This window comes from Patella vulgata, chromosome 5 (assembly GCF_932274485.2).
Source record: "Patella vulgata chromosome 5, xgPatVulg1.2, whole genome shotgun sequence".
NCBI lineage: Eukaryota > Metazoa > Mollusca > Gastropoda > Patellidae > Patella > Patella vulgata.
The window spans coordinates 5564424-5570585 of NC_065883.2; the positions used below are offsets into that span (position 1 = coordinate 5564424).

Sequence of the window (6162 nt, forward strand, 5' to 3'; positions counted from 1 at the left end):
GCTCGTACATCATACCTGTTGTTGGTTAGATCTAAATAAAGGGCACCTGTAGATTTCGTCATGGTCCCGAGATGTAAACAGAACTAACGCTAACCCTAGAGCTTACCCTAACCCACAATCCTCGGCAACAATCAAGTTCCCTAACCCTGATTAAATCTCGTGACCTTGACGAAATCTGTAGGTGGCCATTATATTTAGTAGGTACGCCAACGACACGGTGAACCGCTGACGTAATTTCGTCGTCACGAGTCACGTCACAAATACGCAAGTGCGATTTGCGTATTGGCTTTTCTTCCTTGTCGGATTGTCCATTCGTACGAAACCGCGGCTTCAAATGTGGTTATTTTCGTAAATAAACAACTAGCTTTTCGCCTCGTTTTCGAATTTTTACTCTAGCTGCTCCGAGTGAAAGTCGAAAACAACACGATTTTTGGGACGGATACCAGGATAGCATAGGCCCTAGTGTAAGTAATAAATATATTGATTTGAAAATATATATATTCAACTTTAATTTTGTGAGTTTTTAATGACATCGGTAGATGCGGAGCCAAAATATTAAGTGCAGTTTCGAAGTGTTCGCCATGTTGGAAATTTTCGTCGAATCGACATTGGTCATGTCAACAAACCTCGTATTTTTGTAGTATTAAAAGCTTATATAAACACGAAATATAGCAATATATGACAAGATTAGTTATCATAGAATAGGTTTTGGGGATGATTTGGGTTTTGAATCCTCACATAACTCAGATGACGGAAGATTTAAACTGTGGATGTTTGAAGGAAAATCTGCTGCGCTAGTCTAACAAGGTCACGTGACCACGGATACGGCTTCTGATTGGACCACGTCATCAATATTTGTAAACATTGAGTACGTGGCTTTGTTTTCTATCTTTGAAATGACAGATTATGTGATACTTATTTTAGTAAAAGTAAAGTGGGTTTTTTTTCCCCTTTTTCAGGTTCCAATTTCCATGAAAGCATGGAATAGTGACCATCAATCCATATCGGTAAATGAAATAGGTAAGTTATTTGAACCTCCATAGGTCTTTGATAAAAGTGCAGATAGATGTCAACAGGAGGTTATGACATCATTTTCAATAAAAGAAAAATACCCGAATAGAGCAATCAATGAACACAATTTTTAAATATAGTGGACTTAATTAAGTAGATTACCCCCCACCCCCTTTCCCCCATAACATGACAAGTCTAAAAAGGTGTTTTTATTTTTGCAGGTATTTTCAGCTGAAACAATGCCACCCAAGAAGAAGAAATACCGACCATTTCCACAGGCTCCTGGAATTGCAGAAACCTTCTTACGGAGTAATTATAGTGCTGCTGCTCCGGAGAGTTGGAAGAATGGTCACGTCCTCCATGTCTTCATGTCATCAAATCATGCCGTGAAGGAAACTCTTAAAAACCTAAGAGATTTGATGACAGAGGACGTGACAGAAAATTCAGTTTTACGACTGGTGAACCGTTTTAAAAAATTCAAAAAACTGACTGACTGTAAGGAATTTAATCAGTTTGAGAAGCTGTGTGCAGCGTATTTTAAGATTTTAACGGTTACTCCACGGGGTGTGCGAAGACGCCTCTTGGATGCTAACACAAACGACTCTAAATCGCCTCTGAAAACTAGACATACTGGTGCTTGTGGGAACTGTCGACTTCTTAGAGATAATTTGCGGAAGTGTATTCAGGAGAAAAATGCCCTGAGAAAGGAACAGTCTCGTAATAAAGACCAGCTTCAAAGGTTAAAACTGTGTCCCAAGAAGCTGAATGAGAAATTAAAAAGGAGGGATGCAACCATTGCAAGGTTAAAACAATCACTGGCAAATCAGGATAAATCTGCAAAACAAGAACTGTGTCAAGCAAAAAGCAGTCAGTGAAGAGGCTGAGAAAGAGACAGTACGGAACGCAGGTGTGGATTGAGTGAAAGAACTTGAAACTGTATACCAAGACAGGTTTCTTCAGCAGGAAGAGGACCTTGAAGATGTTAAGTCATCCAGTGCAGAATTGAAAAGTGAATTCAGTAAGGAAGGGAAAGCGTATCACTTCAGAATGAGAATCATGGTTCCAACTGCAGAGATTCCAAATCAAATTCTTTCTTTCGCAAAAAGCTTCGGATGCAAGTTAGAAGCAAAGGACATATCAGGGAGAAGTACTGTAGAAAATATGATCGTAGAACTTGGTCTAATTAGTGATCTTCAGGTAGCAGAACTTATTTATCGCGCTGAAAATGTTACTGTGGGGTTTGACGCAACGACACAGGAGGGTCTTTATGTGAATGCTATTCACACTACTACGAAAGGGGAGTGTTTGGTAGTGGCTCTTGATCAGCTTGCTGGAGGAACAGCTGTGGACTATACTTCTCATATACATGTAGTTGAATCAGTTGACCATCTAGCAATAACCTATTGTGATTTTCACCAACATGCTGAATTCAGTGAGGTAAAAGAGACAATTGTATCACACATAAACAGTACCATGACTGATAGGACAGGACAGCAGCTAATCACGCAGCAATTAGAATGGTGAACAAATGTTTCGGTAAAACTTTGCTTGAAGTAAATTGTCACCTGCATCCTTTGGACAGTATTGCTTCAAAAAGTCGATCAACTCTGCATTCACTATAAAGCGATAAACCAAAACTCTGTGGGAGTGGTTGTTTTGCTGAACGGATTACCCTCGCTATTAACAAGATGCGTTACAAAGACAGTGAGGGAGGGGAGACCTCCATGGATTTCGTGTATTCCTGTCTGATCATAACCTACCCAAATCACTAATTGTGCATTACAGGGGAAACCGAGACTTCATGTCTTGTTCAAGCTCGCTGCAGTGTTCATATAAAACTATGACTTGATAAACCATTACCTCACTACTAGATGCCTCAACAACACGAGTTTAAAGACAAGCTTAATAGAAGACTTTAAGCACCCTGTTGCGTTCTTGGAGTTGAAAGTCCTTGCTGTTCTTGGAAAAGTCATTTTGGCCCCCTGATGAAGCGTTTTTTCCGGGGACAAGAGAACCAGATGCATCATACGGATGCTTTTCTTGAGGTCAAGAAGTGTTTGGAAAGCGTAAAAGTAGCCGACTTGAAAGAGTATTTCTTTGGCGATGTTGTTGACCATAACGAAGATGAAAGGATATGGAAAGATGATGTCGATCAATCAAAATTCTCAGTAATGATGAAAGCCGTTCCCAGAGCAGTTGTTGACGTCATCCTACGACAATACAAGAACTATTATGCCACTGAGGACACAGATGACCGGGGACGAATCCTGTAAAGTGCGGGTACCCATAATATTGACTCGGGGGAGGTTATGGGAATGTTTAGTGCCAGAGCTCCCAGGGCCACTATCCTTTTTGTGTCTTCTAAAATTATGGGGAAAAAACAAGACAGTTCAGTATATTGCATCAATGAGCTAGTCCAAAACAACAGGGTGTAATCAAACGGTCCATATCACTTGCAGCTCAATTGAGAAGAAAAACACAGAAGTCCATGACAGAGCCTCAGAAAGAACTATCCATGCGTATTGCTAACAAAATGCAAAAAAGGGAGCAAGCTGAGAGGAGAAAAAACCGAAAAAAGGTTGAAGGAACTGATGTATTCTAATAGTGATAATCCAGACTTCACTGCTGCATTTCCGTCTCTGGATAACCTATTGTTCGAGATTCTCTTGGAGATATATGATAGATCTGTTGTTGGGAGAAGATTACTGCACAATTGGGCTCAGGAAGGTTCTTTTAGTGATAAGACATACAATGCCAAGGTTGAAAAGTTCGAAGTGACAAAGTCGGGGGCAAAATCTTTCACAATCTGCTACTGGGAATTTGATGAAAGTTATATATGACGATGATGGTGTAGACTACAAGATTCCAGCTCATGAAAATTTCAGTCACATTTATCCACTCTGAACCGAGAATTTAGCGATTGAATTTTAGGCTTAGCCTCGAACATCATTACTAACGTCGGTACGATAAAACAAAACACCATAGTCTTGATTATCCATTTTTTTTATTTAATCATCAATGAGCGTTGAGCAGCAGATCGGATTCCAATCCAGTACATATCGCAGACTAGCGATGACATCGATAGTTGATTATGATCTTGATAAGTTAATTAATGTCTAATTAAACATACATTATGCAGGAGCTAAATCTGATTATTGCAAGTCTTTATTTAGGCTTCAGATGTCATAGAAATTATAAATTAGATCTTTATTTACACAACAAGCACAAAATCAACTCTGTAGACCCACGAATGGCTTGGATTCAGCTTGGATTTAAACGGGATTTCGTTGACTGAATTAATTTTAAATGGCGTCGTGAGCGGAGATTAACCGTTACGTTGACGTCATACTCCCGGGTCGAGGCTAAATGATAGAGTGTACGAAGCGAGGCCGCTTTTGAGCGATGCCCTAACAAATGACATCTAAACTATTTAAAGCGCAACAAACTAAACACAGATAATGACAAATTATACAATTCCTGGAGACCGTGTGATGACTAATACAGACGGACAGGTCTTCTGTCTTAATAATATCAATAAAAATATTTTTATTTCCCCAATAGGCACGACGCCACTGGTGTATACCTATAGATTATGTCCTATATTCAATTGATTTAATGCATGCCTAAAATACAAGTAAGAATGAAAATTTACCCTCTAACTCATTTTGTCCAATTGTTATAAAAATCCAAAAAGGTAAAACACAAATTCAGATATGGTGACAGCAGACAAAAGACAGCAGAGATTATGTAGGTGGAGTTAACGCCTGTCAATCAAACGATCGGCCATACTAAGAATCGGTGAAGATGGAATTCAATCCCATTTCTAGTCAAAAATTACACTGGTGATAACTATGTTCAGAATAAAGTAATTTGACTGAAATTTTCAATATATTCTTTCATCATCTATTTTTGAACTGTTATAGCAAAAATGGCTAACTCCTTATAAAAATCTCCCATAATGTATCTTTAATAATTTAGATAACATTTCAGGTCCAAAGAAAGACCTGTAATAGGCAGATTTAGCTCTTGCATAATGCATGTTTAATAAGTTATATATATAGCACGGCCTTCATGAGTTAACAGGTTTAACCAGAGGCCGAAGGCCGAAGAGTTAAATCTGTTAACGAATGGAGGGTGCTATAAATGACTTGTAACATTGACAACTGCTCAACATGCTTATTGTTATTGCACCCCACTTCTCTATATGATTTCTACTAAAACTAGTGTAAACCAGAAAAAGTGTGCAATAACTTTGAATATGTCTAGTTATTGCACGGTTAAGCTACACCCAATCTACTAGAGGGAAAACAATCTGCTTATTCACCGAAAAGAACAAAGGAAGATTTCCCATCCATGTTATAAATATTATTACAACTTTAAAAAAGAAAACAAGAAAGAAAGATTAGATGAAATATAATCTAGATGGTTAGTCCAGGTAGGCCAGTGTCTATAGAGAAGAACACGTTTCTACTCTTATATATCATCCTTATACTAATGATAATATATACTTGTGTGTAATGGAGACAGGATCGATTACTAGCACATATATAGAACTGTCAAAATTCATGACGGAGAAATCCATTTGTTATTGTTCAACAGAGGATAATATTAACCCCGCATTCATTATACAAGACGGAAGACCAACTTTCTAATATTTGTATTTATTAGCTAGATTGATCCGTCCCATGTCTATTGGCCTTTTAATTAAAATAATGGCTTACCATTAGAAATGTTGATTATTACTTTCCCCGTCGTGATTACGGTTATATAAGTAATTCATTGTTCGTCTTGGAGAAGATATCTTTCAGTGGCGTGTTCAAGAATCTCTCTGAAGGAGCGTGCCATGGAATTTCAATAACTTTGTGCTCTCTGCCCGGCAGATAACAACCCTGCGTTCTGGGTTGAGATGGGGTGGATGTTTATTGCTGGTTGCTGAGTCAAGTTACTATAACAATATCTTTGATCAATACAATCTAAGACAATATCATATTTCATATTTTAGAAATTGTTCAATAATCAATTCAATTTTGTACCTTGTCATTCATTAATAACCTAGTGGATGACCCGGCGCTGCGCGGGTTGAAAGTAATTTAACTCCGATATCGGAAGTGGTAGTCCAACGCCACATAGCCCATGTTACTCCCCCGTTCG

At 38.4% G+C, this 6162-nt stretch overlaps 1 long non-coding RNA gene across 1 annotated transcript; it reads left to right on the top strand.

Moving 5' to 3' along the window:
* Nucleotides 1-258: 258 nt before the first annotated feature.
* On the top strand, nucleotides 259-2353 carry LOC126822171 (uncharacterized). Its single transcript, XR_007680706.1, has 3 exons — nucleotides 259-464; nucleotides 960-1020; nucleotides 1233-2353. It is a non-coding gene; the product is annotated as an uncharacterized LOC126822171 (long non-coding RNA).
* Nucleotides 2354-6162: the final 3809 nt, after the last annotated feature.